The sequence below is a fragment of the Rattus norvegicus genome, chromosome 12, assembly GCF_021556685.1.
Source record: "Rattus norvegicus strain SHRSP/BbbUtx chromosome 12, alternate assembly SHRSP_T2T, whole genome shotgun sequence".
Taxonomy (NCBI): Eukaryota; Metazoa; Chordata; class Mammalia; order Rodentia; family Muridae; genus Rattus; species Rattus norvegicus.
The window spans coordinates 10,583,552-10,604,102 of NC_141545.1; the positions used below are offsets into that span (position 1 = coordinate 10,583,552).

General features: G+C 46.1%; 7 pseudogenes; all 7 read left to right on the forward strand.

Moving 5' to 3' along the window:
* Positions 1 to 37: 37 nt before the first annotated feature.
* On the forward strand, positions 38 to 155 carry LOC148002118 (5S ribosomal RNA; annotated as a pseudogene).
* Positions 156 to 2,528: 2,373 nt separating this feature from the next.
* LOC148002119 (5S ribosomal RNA) lies at positions 2,529 to 2,646 on the forward strand (annotated as a pseudogene).
* Positions 2,647 to 5,007: 2,361 nt separating this feature from the next.
* On the forward strand, positions 5,008 to 5,125 carry LOC148002120 (5S ribosomal RNA; annotated as a pseudogene).
* A 2,362-nt stretch (positions 5,126 to 7,487) lies between these two features.
* LOC148002121 (5S ribosomal RNA) lies at positions 7,488 to 7,605 on the forward strand (annotated as a pseudogene).
* A 2,327-nt stretch (positions 7,606 to 9,932) lies between these two features.
* On the forward strand, positions 9,933 to 10,050 carry LOC148002122 (5S ribosomal RNA; annotated as a pseudogene).
* A 6,411-nt stretch (positions 10,051 to 16,461) lies between these two features.
* On the forward strand, positions 16,462 to 16,579 carry LOC148002123 (5S ribosomal RNA; annotated as a pseudogene).
* Positions 16,580 to 18,916: 2,337 nt separating this feature from the next.
* On the forward strand, positions 18,917 to 19,034 carry LOC148002124 (5S ribosomal RNA; annotated as a pseudogene).
* Positions 19,035 to 20,551: the final 1,517 nt, after the last annotated feature.

Below are 20,551 nucleotides of genomic sequence, written 5' to 3' on the forward strand. Positions count from 1 at the left end.
GAATAGTTTTATATTCCTTTAAAAAAATGTCAGAAGAGCCTACAGCCATACCACCCTGAACGCGCCCGATCTCGTCTGATCTCGGAAGCTAAGCAGGGTCGGGCATGCTTAGTACGTGGATGGGAGACCACCTGGGATACCGGGTGCTGTAGGCTTTTGGGGGTTGGGGATTTAACTCAGTGGTAGAGCTCTTGGCAGGCAATCAAAATCAGGAGCTCAGGAGCTCAGGAGCTCAGGAGCTCAGGAGCTCAGGAGCTCAGGAGCTCAGGAGCTCAGGAGCTCAGGAGCTCAGGAGCTCAGGAGCTCAGGAGCTCAGGAGCTCAGGAGCTCAGGAGCCAGTGATTTCAGGACAGCAGGGATACACAGTGAGACCATGTGCGTAACAAACCAACAGAAACCAAAACAACAAAGCAACCTTAAAAAACCCATCCCTAACCAAACCAAACCAAACCAACAAACAGAAATAGACTTTACAACTTTTTTTTAAAAAGATGTATTTCTTATATATAAGTACACTGTAGCTGTCTTCAGACACACCAGAAGAGGGCATCAGATCTCACTACAGATGGCTGTGAGACACCATGTCGTTGCTGGGATTTGAACTCAGAACCTCTGGAAGAGCAGTCAGTGCTCTTAACCACTAAGCCATCCTTCCAGCCCGACTTTACAACTTTTATTTTGTCTTTTTTTTCCTTCCCCAGAGCTAAGGATCGAACCCAGGGCCTTGTGCTTGCTAGGCATGTGCCCTACGACTGAGTTAAATCCCCAACCCTTAAATAGACTTTTAAAATGTCAGAGGAACCCCTCCTCTAGGATGTGGCTGAGCTGAAGCACACAGGCGGGAGACTCTGCAGAATCCGCGGCCCTGAGCATCTGAGCGCCCTTCAAGTCTCCGATAAAATTTTAAAAATGGCCTCCAATAAAACTACATTGCAAAAAATGGGAAAAAAAAACAGAATGGAAAGAGTAAAAGAGTTGAAGAGGCTGAGCCTGAAGAATTTGTGGTAGAAGAAGTACTGAACCATTGTGTAGTGAACTATTTCGTGAAGTGGAAGGGGTTTACAGATGCCGATAATACTTGGGTACCAGGAGAAAATTTAGATTGTCCAGAATTAATTGAAGCACTTCTTCATTCTCGAAAAGCTGGTAAAGAAAACGATTGTCCAAAAAGGAAATCTTTATCTGATAGTGAATCCGATGAGAGCAAATCGAAGAAGAGAGATGCTGCTGACAAGCAAAGGAGGCGAATATGAAGTGGCCTCGGATTTTCATCGCCTTCTATGAGGAGTGGCTGATTTGGCATTCTTGTACCGAAATGAAGTACAATAATTGTTTGCATATATAAATACACAATATTATATATATATGTATATATAATATATATATATATATATATATATATATATATATATATGAATGATCTGGATCTTGGGTTTTGAATTACTAGTGTGGATCAAATAGCATCCTGTTGAAAATCACGTCTGATATGCTAGTTTTGAAACCATTGGCAGTAGTTGGGAGATTTTTGGTTTTCGTTCTGCGTCAAAAGGCACTGACTCCTTTGAGCGAGTGAGAGCTCTCTGTAGTTGCTTCCTGTAACAGTAGAGTACTTGACACCATGTTGTATTTCCTCGGCTTGAAGAACAGCTTTTCTTAAACACTGGGGAGATTTTACAGTCATGACTCAAGTCAGAACTTATTTTTAACTGGGACACAGAAGGACCATTCTGGTTTGTGTGTGTGTGTGTGTGTGTGTGTGTGTGTGTGTGCGCGTTTGTTTGTATGCAGTGTATGCATAAAAAACTTACATAACCTGTCTGTTTTAGCTTGCTTTTAATACTCAAAAGAGCTGAACGTGAAAACACAGGTTGATGAGAGGCCATCAGCCTGAACATTTTCCTGAAACCATAACCTTTCGGATAAAGCAGAGTGTGTAATGTATTGGATAGTTTAAAAGCAAGCCCATCAGAATTGATGTATTATCAAATAAATACAGTAGTTTATTTTCATACCAACTCCACCTTCAGAAAACGGAATTAAACAAAGTAGTAGCTTGATTTAACAACAAGACTTGGCCTAGTGTGGTGGTGTGCACCTTTAATGCCAGAACTCTAGAGGCAGGTGGAGCTGTGATTTAAGAGGCCAGCTGATCTACAGAGGCAGGTCCGAGTCAGCTGTTCTGTGTAAAGGTTCCTCTGGTTGAACCATTCCTTTGTAGGAAGTTAAAATCTGTTCTAAAAGGTTATGATTCATGGAATCTGTTTGATGTGGAAGTAGAATCATGGTTAGAGCTGATGTTGGCCATTAAGTCCTGCTGTGGTTTAGTCCCTGGAAGCTCTGGTTGGTTGGTGTTGTTGTTCATATGGGGTCTCAAGTCCCTTCAAGCTCTTTTAGTCCTTTCTCTGATTTCTTCAACTGGGGTCCTGCGCTCAGTTCACTGGTTTGTTGCTGGCATTCACCTATGTATCTGCCGTATTCTGGCTGTGTCAATGAATAGTTTTATATTCCTTTAAAAAAATGTCAGAAGAGCCTACAGCCATACCACCCTGAACGCGCCCGATCTCGTCTGATCTCGGAAGCTAAGCAGGGTCGGGCATGCTTAGTACGTGGATGGGAGACCACCTGGGATACCGGGTGCTGTAGGCTTTTGGGGGTTGGGGATTTAACTCAGTGGTAGAGCTCTTGGCAGGCAATCAAAATCAGGAGCTCAGGAGCTCAGGAGCTCAGGAGCTCAGGAGCTCAGGAGCTCAGGAGCTCAGGAGCTCAGGAGCTCAGGAGCTCAGGAGCTCAGGAGCTCAGGAGCTCAGGAGCTCAGGAGCCAGTGATTTCAGGACAGCAGGGATACACAGTGAGACCATGTGCGTAACAAACCAACAGAAACCAAAACAACAAAGCAACCTTAAAAAACCCATCCCTAACCAAACCAAACCAAACCAACAAACAGAAATAGACTTTACAACTTTTTTTTAAAAAGATGTATTTCTTATATATAAGTACACTGTAGCTGTCTTCAGACACACCAGAAGAGGGCATCAGATCTCACTACAGATGGCTGTGAGACACCATGTCGTTGCTGGGATTTGAACTCAGAACCTCTGGAAGAGCAGTCAGTGCTCTTAACCACTAAGCCATCCTTCCAGCCCGACTTTACAACTTTTATTTTGTCTTTTTTTTCCTTCCCCAGAGCTAAGGATCGAACCCAGGGCCTTGTGCTTGCTAGGCATGTGCCCTACGACTGAGTTAAATCCCCAACCCTTAAATAGACTTTTAAAATGTCAGAGGAACCCCTCCTCTAGGATGTGGCTGAGCTGAAGCACACAGGCGGGAGACTCTGCAGAATCCGCGGCCCTGAGCATCTGAGCGCCCTTCAAGTCTCCGATAAAATTTTAAAAATGGCCTCCAATAAAACTACATTGCAAAAAATGGGAAAAAAAAACAGAATGGAAAGAGTAAAAGAGTTGAAGAGGCTGAGCCTGAAGAATTTGTGGTAGAAGAAGTACTGAAGCATTGTGTAGTGAACTATTTCGTGAAGTGGAAGGGGTTTACAGATGCCGATAATACTTGGGTACCAGGAGAAAATTTAGATTGTCCAGAATTAATTGAAGCACTTCTTCATTCTCGAAAAGCTGGTAAAGAAAACGATTGTCCAAAAAGGAAATCTTTATCTGATAGTGAATCCGATGAGAGCAAATCGAAGAAGAGAGATGCTGCTGACAAGCAAAGGAGGCGAATATGAAGTGGCCTCGGATTTTCATCGCCTTCTATGAGGAGTGGCTGATTTGGCATTCTTGTACCGAAATGAAGTACAATAATTGTTTGCATATATAAATACACAATATTATATATATATGTATATATAATATATATATATATATATATATATATATGAATGATCTGGATCTTGGGTTTTGAATTACTAGTGTGGATCAAATAGCATCCTGTTGAAAATCACGTCTGATATGCTAGTTTTGAAACCATTGGCAGTAGTTGGGAGATTTTTGGTTTTCGTTCTGCGTCAAAAGGCACTGACTCCTTTGAGCGAGTGAGAGCTCTCTGTAGTTGCTTCCTGTAACAGTAGAGTACTTGACACCATGTTGTATTTCCTCGGCTTGAAGAACAGCTTTTCTTAAACACTGGGGAGATTTTACAGTCATGACTCAAGTCAGAACTTATTTTTAACTGGGACACAGAAGGACCATTCTGGTTTGTGTGTGTGTGTGTGTGTGTGTGTGTGTGTGTGTGTGTGTGCGCGTTTGTTTGTATGCAGTGTATGCATAAAAAACTTACATAACCTGTCTGTTTTAGCTTGCTTTTAATACTCAAAAGAGCTGAACGTGAAAACACAGGTTGATGAGAGGCCATCAGCCTGAACATTTTCCTGAAACCATAACCTTTCGGATAAAGCAGAGTGTGTAATGTATTGGATAGTTTAAAAGCAAGCCCATCAGAATTGATGTATTATCAAATAAATACAGTAGTTTATTTTCATACCAACTCCACCTTCAGAAAACGGAATTAAACAAAGTAGTAGCTTGATTTAACAACAAGACTTGGCCTAGTGTGGTGGTGTGCACCTTTAATGCCAGAACTCTAGAGGCAGGTGGAGCTGTGATTTAAGAGGCCAGCTGATCTACAGAGGCAGGTCCGAGTCAGCTGTTCTGTGTAAAGGTTCCTCTGGTTGAACCATTCCTTTGTAGGAAGTTAAAATCTGTTCTAAAAGGTTATGATTCATGGAATCTGTTTGATGTGGAAGTAGAATCATGGTTAGAGCTGATGTTGGCCATTAAGTCCTGCTGTGGTTTAGTCCCTGGAAGCTCTGGTTGGTTGGTGTTGTTGTTCATATGGGGTCTCAAGTCCCTTCAAGCTCTTTTAGTCCTTTCTCTGATTTCTTCAACTGGGGTCCTGCGCTCAGTTCACTGGTTTGTTGCTGGCATTCACCTATGTATCTGCCGTATTCTGGCTGTGTCAATGAATAGTTTTATATTCCTTTAAAAAAATGTCAGAAGAGCCTACAGCCATACCACCCTGAACGCGCCCGATCTCGTCTGATCTCGGAAGCTAAGCAGGGTCGGGCATGCTTAGTACGTGGATGGGAGACCACCTGGGATACCGGGTGCTGTAGGCTTTTGGGGGTTGGGGATTTAACTCAGTGGTAGAGCTCTTGGCAGGCAATCAAAATCAGGAGCTCAGGAGCTCAGGAGCTCAGGAGCTCAGGAGCTCAGGAGCTCAGGAGCTCAGGAGCTCAGGAGCTCAGGAGCTCAGGAGCTCAGGAGCTCAGGAGCTCAGGAGCCAGTGATTTCAGGACAGCAGGGATACACAGTGAGACCATGTGCGTAACAAACCAACAGAAACCAAAACAACAAAGCAACCTTAAAAAACCCATCCCTAACCAAACCAAACCAAACCAACAAACAGAAATAGACTTTACAACTTTTTTTTAAAAAGATGTATTTCTTATATATAAGTACACTGTAGCTGTCTTCAGACACACCAGAAGAGGGCATCAGATCTCACTACAGATGGCTGTGAGACACCATGTCGTTGCTGGGATTTGAACTCAGAACCTCTGGAAGAGCAGTCAGTGCTCTTAACCACTAAGCCATCCTTCCAGCCCGACTTTACAACTTTTATTTTGTCTTTTTTTTCCTTCCCCAGAGCTAAGGATCGAACCCAGGGCCTTGTGCTTGCTAGGCATGTGCCCTACGACTGAGTTAAATCCCCAACCCTTAAATAGACTTTTAAAATGTCAGAGGAACCCCTCCTCTAGGATGTGGCTGAGCTGAAGCACACAGGCGGGAGACTCTGCAGAATCCGCGGCCCTGAGCATCTGAGCGCCCTTCAAGTCTCCGATAAAATTTTAAAAATGGCCTCCAATAAAACTACATTGCAAAAAATGGGAAAAAAAACAGAATGGAAAGAGTAAAAGAGTTGAAGAGGCTGAGCCTGAAGAATTTGTGGTAGAAGAAGTACTGAAGCATTGTGTAGTGAACTATTTCGTGAAGTGGAAGGGGTTTACAGATGCCGATAATACTTGGGTACCAGGAGAAAATTTAGATTGTCCAGAATTAATTGAAGCACTTCTTCATTCTCGAAAAGCTGGTAAAGAAAACGATTGTCCAAAAAGGAAATCTTTATCTGATAGTGAATCCGATGAGAGCAAATCGAAGAAGAGAGATGCTGCTGACAAGCAAAGGAGGCGAATATGAAGTGGCCTCGGATTTTCATCGCCTTCTATGAGGAGTGGCTGATTTGGCATTCTTGTACCGAAATGAAGTACAATAATTGTTTGCATATATAAATACACAATATTATATATATATGTATATATAATATATATATATATATATATATATATATATATATATGAATGATCTGGATCTTGGGTTTTGAATTACTAGTGTGGATCAAATAGCATCCTGTTGAAAATCACGTCTGATATGCTAGTTTTGAAACCATTGGCAGTAGTTGGGAGATTTTTGGTTTTCGTTCTGCGTCAAAAGGCACTGACTCCTTTGAGCGAGTGAGAGCTCTCTGTAGTTGCTTCCTGTAACAGTAGAGTACTTGACACCATGTTGTATTTCCTCGGCTTGAAGAACAGCTTTTCTTAAACACTGGGGAGATTTTACAGTCATGACTCAAGTCAGAACTTATTTTTAACTGGGACACAGAAGGACCATTCTGGTTTGTGTGTGTGTGTGTGTGTGTGTGTGTGTGTGTGTGTGTGTGTGCGCGTTTGTTTGTATGCAGTGTATGCATAAAAAACTTACATAACCTGTCTGTTTTAGCTTGCTTTTAATACTCAAAAGAGCTGAACGTGAAAACACAGGTTGATGAGAGGCCATCAGCCTGAACATTTTCCTGAAACCATAACCTTTCGGATAAAGCAGAGTGTGTAATGTATTGGATAGTTTAAAAGCAAGCCCATCAGAATTGATGTATTATCAAATAAATACAGTAGTTTATTTTCATACCAACTCCACCTTCAGAAAACGGAATTAAACAAAGTAGTAGCTTGATTTAACAACAAGACTTGGCCTAGTGTGGTGGTGTGCACCTTTAATGCCAGAACTCTAGAGGCAGGTGGAGCTGTGATTTAAGAGGCCAGCTGATCTACAGAGGCAGGTCCGAGTCAGCTGTTCTGTGTAAAGGTTCCTCTGGTTGAACCATTCCTTTGTAGGAAGTTAAAATCTGTTCTAAAAGGTTATGATTCATGGAATCTGTTTGATGTGGAAGTAGAATCATGGTTAGAGCTGATGTTGGCCATTAAGTCCTGCTGTGGTTTAGTCCCTGGAAGCTCTGGTTGGTTGGTGTTGTTGTTCATATGGGGTCTCAAGTCCCTTCAAGCTCTTTTAGTCCTTTCTCTGATTTCTTCAACTGGGGTCCTGCGCTCAGTTCACTGGTTTGTTGCTGGCATTCACCTATGTATCTGCCGTATTCTGGCTGTGTCAATGAATAGTTTTATATTCCTTTAAAAAAATGTCAGAAGAGCCTACAGCCATACCACCCTGAACGCGCCCGATCTCGTCTGATCTCGGAAGCTAAGCAGGGTCGGGCATGCTTAGTACGTGGATGGGAGACCACCTGGGATACCGGGTGCTGTAGGCTTTTGGGGGTTGGGGATTTAACTCAGTGGTAGAGCTCTTGGCAGGCAATCAAAATCAGGAGCTCAGGAGCTCAGGAGCTCAGGAGCTCAGGAGCTCAGGAGCTCAGGAGCTCAGGAGCTCAGGAGCCAGTGATTTCAGGACAGCAGGGATACACAGTGAGACCATGTGCGTAACAAACCAACAGAAACCAAAACAACAAAGCAACCTTAAAAAACCCATCCCTAACCAAACCAAACCAAACCAACAAACAGAAATAGACTTTACAACTTTTTTTTAAAAAGATGTATTTCTTATATATAAGTACACTGTAGCTGTCTTCAGACACACCAGAAGAGGGCATCAGATCTCACTACAGATGGCTGTGAGACACCATGTCGTTGCTGGGATTTGAACTCAGAACCTCTGGAAGAGCAGTCAGTGCTCTTAACCACTAAGCCATCCTTCCAGCCCGACTTTACAACTTTTATTTTGTCTTTTTTTTTCCTTCCCCAGAGCTAAGGATCGAACCCAGGGCCTTGTGCTTGCTAGGCATGTGCCCTACGACTGAGTTAAATCCCCAACCCTTAAATAGACTTTTAAAATGTCAGAGGAACCCCTCCTCTAGGATGTGGCTGAGCTGAAGCACACAGGCGGGAGACTCTGCAGAATCCGCGGCCCTGAGCATCTGAGCGCCCTTCAAGTCTCCGATAAAATTTTAAAAATGGCCTCCAATAAAACTACATTGCAAAAAATGGGAAAAAAAAACAGAATGGAAAGAGTAAAAGAGTTGAAGAGGCTGAGCCTGAAGAATTTGTGGTAGAAGAAGTACTGAACCATTGTGTAGTGAACTATTTCGTGAAGTGGAAGGGGTTTACAGATGCCGATAATACTTGGGTACCAGGAGAAAATTTAGATTGTCCAGAATTAATTGAAGCACTTCTTCATTCTCGAAAAGCTGGTAAAGAAAACGATTGTCCAAAAAGGAAATCTTTATCTGATAGTGAATCCGATGAGAGCAAATCGAAGAAGAGAGATGCTGCTGACAAGCAAAGGAGGCGAATATGAAGTGGCCTCGGATTTTCATCGCCTTCTATGAGGAGTGGCTGATTTGGCATTCTTGTACCGAAATGAAGTACAATAATTGTTTGCATATATAAATACACAATATTATATATATATGTATATATAATATATATATATATATATATATATATATATATATATATATATGAATGATCTGGATCTTGGGTTTTGAATTACTAGTGTGGATCAAATAGCATCCTGTTGAAAATCACGTCTGATATGCTAGTTTTGAAACCATTGGCAGTAGTTGGGAGATTTTTGGTTTTCGTTCTGCGTCAAAAGGCACTGACTCCTTTGAGCGAGTGAGAGCTCTCTGTAGTTGCTTCCTGTAACAGTAGAGTACTTGACACCATGTTGTATTTCCTCGGCTTGAAGAACAGCTTTTCTTAAACACTGGGGAGATTTTACAGTCATGACTCAAGTCAGAACTTATTTTTAACTGGGACACAGAAGGACCATTCTGGTTTGTGTGTGTGTGTGTGTGTGTGTGTGTGTGTGTGTGTGTGTGCGCGTTTGTTTGTATGCAGTGTATGCATAAAAAACTTACATAACCTGTCTGTTTTAGCTTGCTTTTAATACTCAAAAGAGCTGAACGTGAAAACACAGGTTGATGAGAGGCCATCAGCCTGAACATTTTCCTGAAACCATAACCTTTCGGATAAAGCAGAGTGTGTAATGTATTGGATAGTTTAAAAGCAAGCCCATCAGAATTGATGTATTATCAAATAAATACAGTAGTTTATTTTCATACCAACTCCACCTTCAGAAAACGGAATTAAACAAAGTAGTAGCTTGATTTAACAACAAGACTTGGCCTAGTGTGGTGGTGTGCACCTTTAATGCCAGAACTCTAGAGGCAGGTGGAGCTGTGATTTAAGAGGCCAGCTGATCTACAGAGGCAGGTCCGAGTCAGCTGTTCTGTGTAAAGGTTCCTCTGGTTGAACCATTCCTTTGTAGGAAGTTAAAATCTGTTCTAAAAGGTTATGATTCATGGAATCTGTTTGATGTGGAAGTAGAATCATGGTTAGAGCTGATGTTGGCCATTAAGTCCTGCTGTGGTTTAGTCCCTGGAAGCTCTGGTTGGTTGGTGTTGTTGTTCATATGGGGTCTCAAGTCCCTTCAAGCTCTTTTAGTCCTTTCTCTGATTTCTTCAACTGGGGTCCTGCGCTCAGTTCACTGGTTTGTTGCTGGCATTCACCTATGTATCTGCCGTATTCTGGCTGTGTCAATGAATAGTTTTATATTCCTTTAAAAAATGTCAGAAGAGCCTACAGCCATACCACCCTGAACGCGCCCGATCTCGTCTGATCTCGGAAGCTAAGCAGGGTCGGGCATGCTTAGTACGTGGATGGGAGACCACCTGGGATACCGGGTGCTGTAGGCTTTTGGGGGTTGGGGATTTAACTCAGTGGTAGAGCTCTTGGCAGGCAATCAAAATCAGGAGCTCAGGAGCTCAGGAGCTCAGGAGCTCAGGAGCTCAGGAGCTCAGGAGCTCAGGAGCTCAGGAGCTCAGGAGCTCAGGAGCTCAGGAGCTCAGGAGCTCAGGAGCTCAGGAGCTCAGGAGCTCAGGAGCTCAGGAGCTCAGGAGCTCAGGAGCTCAGGAGCTCAGGAGCTCAGGAGCTCAGGAGCTCAGGAGCTCAGGAGCTCAGGAGCTCAGGAGCTCAGGAGCTCAGGAGCTCAGGAGCTCAGGAGCTCAGGAGCTCAGGAGCTCAGGAGCTCAGGAGCTCAGGAGCTCAGGAGCTCAGGAGCTCAGGAGCTCAGGAGCTCAGGAGCTCAGGAGCTCAGGAGCTCAGGAGCTCAGGAGCTCAGGAGCTCAGGAGCTCAGGAGCTCAGGAGCTCAGGAGCTCAGGAGCTCAGGAGCTCAGGAGCTCAGGAGCTCAGGAGCTCAGGAGCTCAGGAGCTCAGGAGCTCAGGAGCTCAGGAGCTCAGGAGCTCAGGAGCTCAGGAGCTCAGGAGCTCAGGAGCTCAGGAGCTCAGGAGCTCAGGAGCTCAGGAGCTCAGGAGCTCAGGAGCTCAGGAGCTCAGGAGCTCAGGAGCTCAGGAGCTCAGGAGCTCAGGAGCTCAGGAGCTCAGGAGCTCAGGAGCTCAGGAGCTCAGGAGCTCAGGAGCTCAGGAGCTCAGGAGCTCAGGAGCTCAGGAGCTCAGGAGCTCAGGAGCTCAGGAGCTCAGGAGCTCAGGAGCTCAGGAGCTCAGGAGCTCAGGAGCTCAGGAGCTCAGGAGCTCAGGAGCTCAGGAGCTCAGGAGCTCAGGAGCTCAGGAGCTCAGGAGCTCAGGAGCTCAGGAGCTCAGGAGCTCAGGAGCTCAGGAGCTCAGGAGCTCAGGAGCTCAGGAGCTCAGGAGCTCAGGAGCTCAGGAGCTCAGGAGCTCAGGAGCTCAGGAGCTCAGGAGCTCAGGAGCTCAGGAGCTCAGGAGCTCAGGAGCTCAGGAGCTCAGGAGCTCAGGAGCTCAGGAGCTCAGGAGCTCAGGAGCTCAGGAGCTCAGGAGCTCAGGAGCAAGGCTCAGGAGCTCAGGAGCTCAGGAGCTCAGGAGCTCAGGAGCTCAGGAGCTCAGGAGCTCAGGAGCTCAGGAGCTCAGGAGCTCAGGAGCTCAGGAGCTCAGGAGCTCAGGAGCTCAGGAGCTCAGGAGCTCAGGAGCTCAGGAGCTCAGGAGCTCAGGAGCTCAGGAGCTCAGGAGCTCAGGAGCTCAGGAGCTCAGGAGCTCAGGAGCTCAGGAGCTCAGGAGCTCAGGAGCTCAGGAGCTCAGGAGCTCAGGAGCTCAGGAGCTCAGGAGCTCAGGAGCTCAGGAGCTCAGGAGCTCAGGAGCTCAGGAGCTCAGGAGCTCAGGAGCTCAGGAGCTCAGGAGCTCAGGAGCTCAGGAGCTCAGGAGCTCAGGAGCTCAGGAGCTCAGGAGCTCAGGAGCTCAGGAGCTCAGGAGCTCAGGAGCTCAGGAGCTCAGGAGCTCAGGAGCTCAGGAGCTCAGGAGCTCAGGAGCTCAGGAGCTCAGGAGCTCAGGAGCTCAGGAGCTCAGGAGCTCAGGAGCTCAGGAGCTCAGGAGCTCAGGAGCTCAGGAGCTCAGGAGCTCAGGAGCTCAGGAGCTCAGGAGCTCAGGAGCTCAGGAGCTCAGGAGCTCAGGAGCTCAGGAGCTCAGGAGCTCAGGAGCTCAGGAGCTCAGGAGCTCAGGAGCTCAGGAGCTCAGGAGCTCAGGAGCTCAGGAGCTCAGGAGCTCAGGAGCTCAGGAGCTCAGGAGCTCAGGAGCTCAGGAGCTCAGGAGCTCAGGAGCTCAGGAGCTCAGGAGCTCAGGAGCTCAGGAGCTCAGGAGCTCAGGAGCTCAGGAGCTCAGGAGCTCAGGAGCTCAGGAGCTCAGGAGCTCAGGAGCTCAGGAGCTCAGGAGCTCAGGAGCTCAGGAGCTCAGGAGCTCAGGAGCTCAGGAGCTCAGGAGCTCAGGAGCTCAGGAGCTCAGGAGCTCAGGAGCTCAGGAGCTCAGGAGCTCAGGAGCTCAGGAGCTCAGGAGCTCAGGAGCTCAGGAGCTCAGGAGCTCAGGAGCTCAGGAGCTCAGGAGCTCAGGAGCTCAGGAGCTCAGGAGCTCAGGAGCTCAGGAGCTCAGGAGCTCAGGAGCTCAGGAGCTCAGGAGCTCAGGAGCTCAGGAGCTCAGGAGCTCAGGAGCTCAGGAGCTCAGGAGCTCAGGAGCTCAGGAGCTCAGGAGCTCAGGAGCTCAGGAGCTCAGGAGCTCAGGAGCTCAGGAGCTCAGGAGCTCAGGAGCTCAGGAGCTCAGGAGCTCAGGAGCTCAGGAGCTCAGGAGCTCAGGAGCTCAGGAGCTCAGGAGCTCAGGAGCTCAGGAGCTCAGGAGCTCAGGAGCTCAGGAGCTCAGGAGCTCAGGAGCTCAGGAGCTCAGGAGCTCAGGAGCTCAGGAGCTCAGGAGCTCAGGAGCTCAGGAGCTCAGGAGCTCAGGAGCTCAGGAGCTCAGGAGCTCAGGAGCTCAGGAGCTCAGGAGCTCAGGAGCTCAGGAGCTCAGGAGCTCAGGAGCTCAGGAGCTCAGGAGCTCAGGAGCTCAGGAGCTCAGGAGCTCAGGAGCTCAGGAGCTCAGGAGCTCAGGAGCTCAGGAGCTCAGGAGCTCAGGAGCTCAGGAGCTCAGGAGCTCAGGAGCTCAGGAGCTCAGGAGCTCAGGAGCTCAGGAGCTCAGGAGCTCAGGAGCTCAGGAGCTCAGAGCTCAGGAGCTCAGGAGCTCAGGAGCTCAGGAGCTCAGGAGCTCAGGAGCTCAGGAGCTCAGGAGCTCAGGAGCTCAGGAGCTCAGGAGCTCAGGAGCTCAGGAGCTCAGGAGCTCAGGAGCTCAGGAGCTCAGGAGCTCAGGAGCTCAGGAGCTCAGGAGCTCAGGAGCTCAGGAGCTCAGGAGCTCAGGAGCTCAGGAGCTCAGGAGCTCAGGAGCTCAGGAGCTCAGGAGCTCAGGAGCTCAGGAGCTCAGGAGCTCAGGAGCTCAGGAGCTCAGGAGCTCAGGAGCTCAGGAGCTCAGGAGCTCAGGAGCTCAGGAGCTCAGGAGCTCAGGAGCTCAGGAGCTCAGGAGCTCAGGAGCTCAGGAGCTCAGGAGCTCAGGAGCTCAGGAGCTCAGGAGCTCAGGAGCTCAGGAGCTCAGGAGCTCAGGAGCTCAGGAGCTCAGGAGCTCAGGAGCTCAGGAGCTCAGGAGCTCAGGAGCTCAGGAGCTCAGGAGCTCAGGAGCTCAGGAGCTCAGGAGCTCAGGAGCTCAGGAGCTCAGGAGCTCAGGAGCTCAGGAGCTCAGGAGCTCAGGAGCTCAGGAGCTCAGGAGCTCAGGAGCTCAGGAGCTCAGGAGCTCAGGAGCTCAGGAGCTCAGGAGCTCAGGAGCTCAGGAGCTCAGGAGCTCAGGAGCTCAGGAGCTCAGGAGCTCAGGAGCTCAGGAGCTCAGGAGCTCAGGAGCTCAGGAGCTCAGGAGCTCAGGAGCTCAGGAGCTCAGGAGCTCAGGAGCTCAGGAGCTCAGGAGCTCAGGAGCTCAGGAGCTCAGGAGCTCAGGAGCTCAGGAGCTCAGGAGCTCAGGAGCTCAGGAGCTCAGGAGCTCAGGAGCTCAGGAGCTCAGGAGCTCAGGAGCTCAGGAGCTCAGGAGCTCAGGAGCTCAGGAGCTCAGGAGCTCAGGAGCTCAGGAGCTCAGGAGCTCAGGAGCTCAGGAGCTCAGGAGCTCAGGAGCTCAGGAGCTCAGGAGCTCAGGAGCTCAGGAGCTCAGGAGCTCAGGAGCTCAGGAGCTCAGGAGCTCAGGAGCTCAGGAGCTCAGGAGCTCAGGAGCTCAGGAGCTCAGGAGCTCAGGAGCTCAGGAGCTCAGGAGCTCAGGAGCTCAGGAGCTCAGGAGCTCAGGAGCTCAGGAGCTCAGGAGCTCAGGAGCTCAGGAGCTCAGGAGCTCAGGAGCTCAGGAGCTCAGGAGCTCAGGAGCTCAGGAGCTCAGGAGCTCAGGAGCTCAGGAGCTCAGGAGCTCAGGAGCTCAGGAGCTCAGGAGCTCAGGAGCTCAGGAGCTCAGGAGCTCAGGAGCTCAGGAGCTCAGGAGCTCAGGAGCTCAGGAGCTCAGGAGCTCAGGAGCTCAGGAGCTCAGGAGCTCAGGAGCTCAGGAGCAGCAGTGATTTCAGGACAGCAGGGATACACAGTGAGACCATGTGCGTAACAAACCAACAGAAACCAAAACAACAAAGCAACCTTAAAAAACCCATCCCTAACCAAACCAAACCAAACCAACAAACAGAAATAGACTTTACAACTTTTTTTTAAAAAGATGTATTTCTTATATATAAGTACACTGTAGCTGTCTTCAGACACACCAGAAGAGGGCATCAGATCTCACTACAGATGGCTGTGAGACACCATGTCGTTGCTGGGATTTGAACTCAGAACCTCTGGAAGAGCAGTCAGTGCTCTTAACCACTAAGCCATCCTTCCAGCCCGACTTTACAACTTTTATTTTGTCTTTTTTTTTCCTTCCCCAGAGCTAAGGATCGAACCCAGGGCCTTGTGCTTGCTAGGCATGTGCCCTACGACTGAGTTAAATCCCCAACCCTTAAATAGACTTTTAAAATGTCAGAGGAACCCCTCCTCTAGGATGTGGCTGAGCTGAAGCACACAGGCGGGAGACTCTGCAGAATCCGCGGCCCTGAGCATCTGAGCGCCCTTCAAGTCTCCGATAAAATTTTAAAAATGGCCTCCAATAAAACTACATTGCAAAAATGGGAAAAAAAAACAGAATGGAAAGAGTAAAAGAGTTGAAGAGGCTGAGCCTGAAGAATTTGTGGTAGAAGAAGTACTGAAGCATTGTGTAGTGAACTATTTCGTGAAGTGGAAGGGGTTTACAGATGCCGATAATACTTGGGTACCAGGAGAAAATTTAGATTGTCCAGAATTAATTGAAGCACTTCTTCATTCTCGAAAAGCTGGTAAAGAAAACGATTGTCCAAAAAGGAAATCTTTATCTGATAGTGAATCCGATGAGAGCAAATCGAAGAAGAGAGATGCTGCTGACAAGCAAAGGAGGCGAATATGAAGTGGCCTCGGATTTTCATCGCCTTCTATGAGGAGTGGCTGATTTGCATTCTTGTACCGAAATGAAGTACAATAATTGTTTGCATATATAAATACACAATATTATATATATATGTATATATAATATATATATATATATATATATATATATATATATATATATATATGAATGATCTGGATCTTGGGTTTGAATTACTAGTGTGGATCAAATAGCATCCTGTTGAAAATCACGTCTGATATGCTAGTTTTGAAACCATTGGCAGTAGTTGGGAGATTTTTGGTTTTCGTTCTGCGTCAAAAGGCACTGACTCCTTTGAGCGAGTGAGAGCTCTCTGTAGTTGCTTCCTGTAACAGTAGAGTACTTGACACCATGTTGTATTTCCTCGGCTTGAAGAACAGCTTTTCTTAAACACTGGGGAGATTTTACAGTCATGACTCAAGTCAGAACTTATTTTTAACTGGGACACAGAAGGACCATTCTGGTTTGTGTGTGTGTGTGTGTGTGTGTGTGTGTGTGTGTGTGTGTGTGTGTGCGCGTTTGTTTGTATGCAGTGTATGCATAAAAAACTTACATAACCTGTCTGTTTTAGCTTGCTTTTAATACTCAAAAGAGCTGAACGTGAAAACACAGGTTGATGAGAGGCCATCAGCCTGAACATTTTCCTGAAACCATAACCTTTCGGATAAAGCAGAGTGTGTAATGTATTGGATAGTTTAAAAGCAAGCCCATCAGAATTGATGTATTATCAAATAAATACAGTAGTTTATTTTCATACCAACTCCACCTTCAGAAAACGGAATTAAACAAAGTAGTAGCTTGATTTAACAACAAGACTTGGCCTAGTGTGGTGGTGTGCACCTTTAATGCCAGAACTCTAGAGGCAGGTGGAGCTGTGATTTAAGAGGCCAGCTGATCTACAGAGGCAGGTCCGAGTCAGCTGTTCTGTGTAAAGGTTCCTCTGGTTGAACCATTCCTTTGTAGGAAGTTAAAATCTGTTCTAAAAGGTTATGATTCATGGAATCTGTTTGATGTGGAAGTAGAATCATGGTTAGAGCTGATGTTGGCCATTAAGTCCTGCTGTGGTTTAGTCCCTGGAAGCTCTGGTTGGTTGGTGTTGTTGTTCATATGGGGTCTCAAGTCCCTTCAAGCTCTTTTAGTCCTTTCTCTGATTTCTTCAACTGGGGTCCTGCGCTCAGTTCACTGGTTTGTTGCTGGCATTCACCTATGTATCTGCCGTATTCTGGCTGTGTCAATGAATAGTTTTATATTCCTTTAAAAAAATGTCAGAAGAGCCTACAGCCATACCACCCTGAACGCGCCCGATCTCGTCTGATCTCGGAAGCTAAGCAGGGTCGGGCATGCTTAGTACGTGGATGGGAGACCACCTGGGATACCGGGTGCTGTAGGCTTTTGGGGGTTGGGGATTTAACTCAGTGGTAGAGCTCTTGGCAGGCAATCAAAATCAGGAGCTCAGGAGCTCAGGAGCTCAGGAGCTCAGGAGCTCAGGAGCTCAGGAGCTCAGGAGCTCAGGAGCTCAGGAGCTCAGGAGCCAGTGATTTCAGGACAGCAGGGATACACAGTGAGACCATGTGCGTAACAAACCAACAGAAACCAAAACAACAAAGCAACCTTAAAAAACCCATCCCTAACCAAACCAAACCAAACCAACAAACAGAAATAGACTTTACAACTTTTTTTTAAAAAGATGTATTTCTTATATATAAGTACACTGTAGCTGTCTTCAGACACACCAGAAGAGGGCATCAGATCTCACTACAGATGGCTGTGAGACACCATGTCGTTGCTGGGATTTGAACTCAGAACCTCTGGAAGAGCAGTCAGTGCTCTTAACCACTAAGCCATCCTTCCAGCCCGACTTTACAACTTTTATTTTGTCTTTTTTTTTCCTTCCCCAGAGCTAAGGATCGAACCCAGGGCCTTGTGCTTGCTAGGCATGTGCCCTACGACTGAGTTAAATCCCCAACCCTTAAATAGACTTTTAAAATGTCAGAGGAACCCCTCCTCTAGGATGTGGCTGAGCTGAAGCACACAGGCGGGAGACTCTGCAGAATCCGCGGCCCTGAGCATCTGAGCGCCCTTCAAGTCTCCGATAAAATTTTAAAAATGGCCTCCAATAAAACTACATTGCAAAAAATGGGAAAAAAAAACAGAATGGAAAGAGTAAAAGAGTTGAAGAGGCTGAGCCTGAAGAATTTGTGGTAGAAGAAGTACTGAACCATTGTGTAGTGAACTATTTCGTGAAGTGGAAGGGGTTTACAGATGCCGATAATACTTGGGTACCAGGAGAAAATTTAGATTGTCCAGAATTAATTGAAGCACTTCTTCATTCTCGAAAAGCTGGTAAAGAAAACGATTGTCCAAAAAGGAAATCTTTATCTGATAGTGAATCCGATGAGAGCAAATCGAAGAAGAGAGATGCTGCTGACAAGCAAAGGAGGCGAATATGAAGTGGCCTCGGATTTTCATCGCCTTCTATGAGGAGTGGCTGATTTGGCATTCTTGTACCGAAATGAAGTACAATAATTGTTTGCATATATAAATACACAATATTATATATATATGTATATATAATATATATATATATATATATATATATATATATATGAATGATCTGGATCTTGGGTTTTGAATTACTAGTGTGGATCAAATAGCATCCTGTTGAAAATCACGTCTGATATGCTAGTTTTGAAACCATTGGCAGTAGTTGGGAGATTTTTGGTTTTCGTTCTGCGTCAAAAGGCACTGACTCCTTTGAGCGAGTGAGAGCTCTCTGTAGTTGCTTCCTGTAACAGTAGAGTACTTGACACCATGTTGTATTTCCTCGGCTTGAAGAACAGCTTTTCTTAAACACTGGGGAGATTTTACAGTCATGACTCAAGTCAGAACTTATTTTTAACTGGGACACAGAAGGACCATTCTGGTTTGTGTGTGTGTGTGTGTGTGTGTGTGTGTGTGTGTGTGTGTGCGCGTTTGTTTGTATGCAGTGTATGCATAAAAAACTTACATAACCTGTCTGTTTTAGCTTGCTTTTAATACTCAAAAGAGCTGAACGTGAAAACACAGGTTGATGAGAGGCCATCAGCCTGAACATTTTCCTGAAACCATAACCTTTCGGATAAAGCAGAGTGTGTAATGTATTGGATAGTTTAAAAGCAAGCCCATCAGAATTGATGTATTATCAAATAAATACAGTAGTTTATTTTCATACCAACTCCACCTTCAGAAAACGGAATTAAACAAAGTAGTAGCTTGATTTAACAACAAGACTTGGCCTAGTGTGGTGGTGTGCACCTTTAATGCCAGAACTCTAGAGGCAGGTGGAGCTGTGATTTAAGAGGCCAGCTGATCTACAGAGGCAGGTCCGAGTCAGCTGTTCTGTGTAAAGGTTCCTCTGGTTGAACCATTCCTTTGTAGGAAGTTAAAATCTGTTCTAAAAGGTTATGATTCATGGAATCTGTTTGATGTGGAAGTAGAAATCATGGTTAGAGCTGATGTTGGCCATTAAGTCCTGCTGTGGTTTAGTCCCTGGAAGCTCTGGTTGGTTGGTGTTGTTGTTCATATGGGGTCTCAAGTCCCTTCAAGCTCTTTTAGTCCTTTCTCTGATTTCTTCAACTGGGGTCCTGCGCTCAGTTCACTGGTTTGTTGCTGGCATTCACCTATGTATCTGCCGTATTCTGGCTGTGTCAATGAATAGTTTTATATTCCTTTAAAAAAATGTCAGAAGAGCCTACAGCCATACCACCCTGAACGCGCCCGATCTCGTCTGATCTCGGAAGCTAAGCAGGGTCGGGCATGCTTAGTACGTGGATGGGAGACCACCTGGGATACCGGGTGCTGTAGGCTTTTGGGGGTTGGGGATTTAACTCAGTGGTAGAGCTCTTGGCAGGCAATCAAAATCAGGAGCTCAGGAGCTCAGGAGCTCAGGAGCTCAGGAGCTCAGGAGCTCAGGAGCTCAGGAGCCAGTGATTTCAGGACAGCAGGGATACACAGTGAGACCATGTGCGTAACAAACCAACAGAAACCAAAACAACAAAGCAACCTTAAAAAACCCATCCCTAACCAAACCAAACCAAACCAACAAACAGAAATATACTTTACAACTTTTTTTTAAAAAGATGTATTTCTTATATATAAGTACACTGTAGCTGTCTTCAGACACACCAGAAGAGGGCATCAGATCTCACTACAGATGGCTGTGAGACACCATGTCGTTGCTGGGATTTGAACTCAGAACCTCTGAAGAGCAGTCAGTGCTCTTAACCACTAAGCCATCCTTCCAGCCCGACTTTACAACTTTTATTTTGTCTTTTTTTTCCTTCCCCAGAGCTAAGGATCGAACCCAGGGCCTTGTGCTTGCTAGGCATGTGCCCTACGACTGAGTTAAATCCCCAACCCTTAAATAGACTTTTAAAATGTCAGAGGAACCCCTCCTCTAGGATGTGGCTGAGCTGAAGCACACAGGCGGGAGACTCTGCAGAATCCGCGGCCCTGAGCATCTGAGCGCCCTTCAAGTCTCCGATAAAATTTTAAAAATGGCCTCCAATAAAACTACATTGCAAAAAATGGGAAAAAAAAACAGAATGGAAAGAGTAAAAGAGTTGAAGAGGCTGAGCCTGAAGAATTTGTGGTAGAAGAAGTACTGAAGCATTGTGTAGTGAACTATTTCGTGAAGTGGAAGGGGTTTACAGATGCCGATAATACTTGGGTACCAGGAGAAAATTTAGATTGTCCAGAATTAATTGAAGCACTTCTTCATTCTCGAAAAGCTGGTAAAGAAAACGATTGTCCAAAAAGGAAATCTTTATCTGATAGTGAATCCGATGAGAGCAAATCGAAGAAGAGAGATGCTGCTGACAAGCAAAGGAGGCGAATATGAAGTGGCCTCGGATTTTCATCGCCTTCTATGAGGAGTGGCTGATTTGGCATTCTTGTACCGAAATGAAGTACAATAATTGTTTGCATATATAAATACACAATATTATATATATATGTATATATATAATATATATATATATATATATATATATATATATATATATATGAATGATCTGGATCTTGGGTTTTGAATTACTAGTGTGGATCAAATAGCATCCTGTTGAAAATCACGTCTGATATGCTAGTTTTGAAACCATTGGCAGTAGTTGGGAGATTTTTGGTTTTCGTTCTGCGTCAAAAGGCACTGACTCCTTTGAGCGAGTGAGAGCTCTCTGTAGTTGCTTCCTGTAACAGTAGAGTACTTGACACCATGTTGTATTTCCTCGGCTTGAAGAACAGCTTTTCTTAAACACTGGGGAGATTTTACAGTCATGACTCAAGTCAGAACTTATTTAAAAAAAAAAAAAAAAAGGACCATTCTGGTT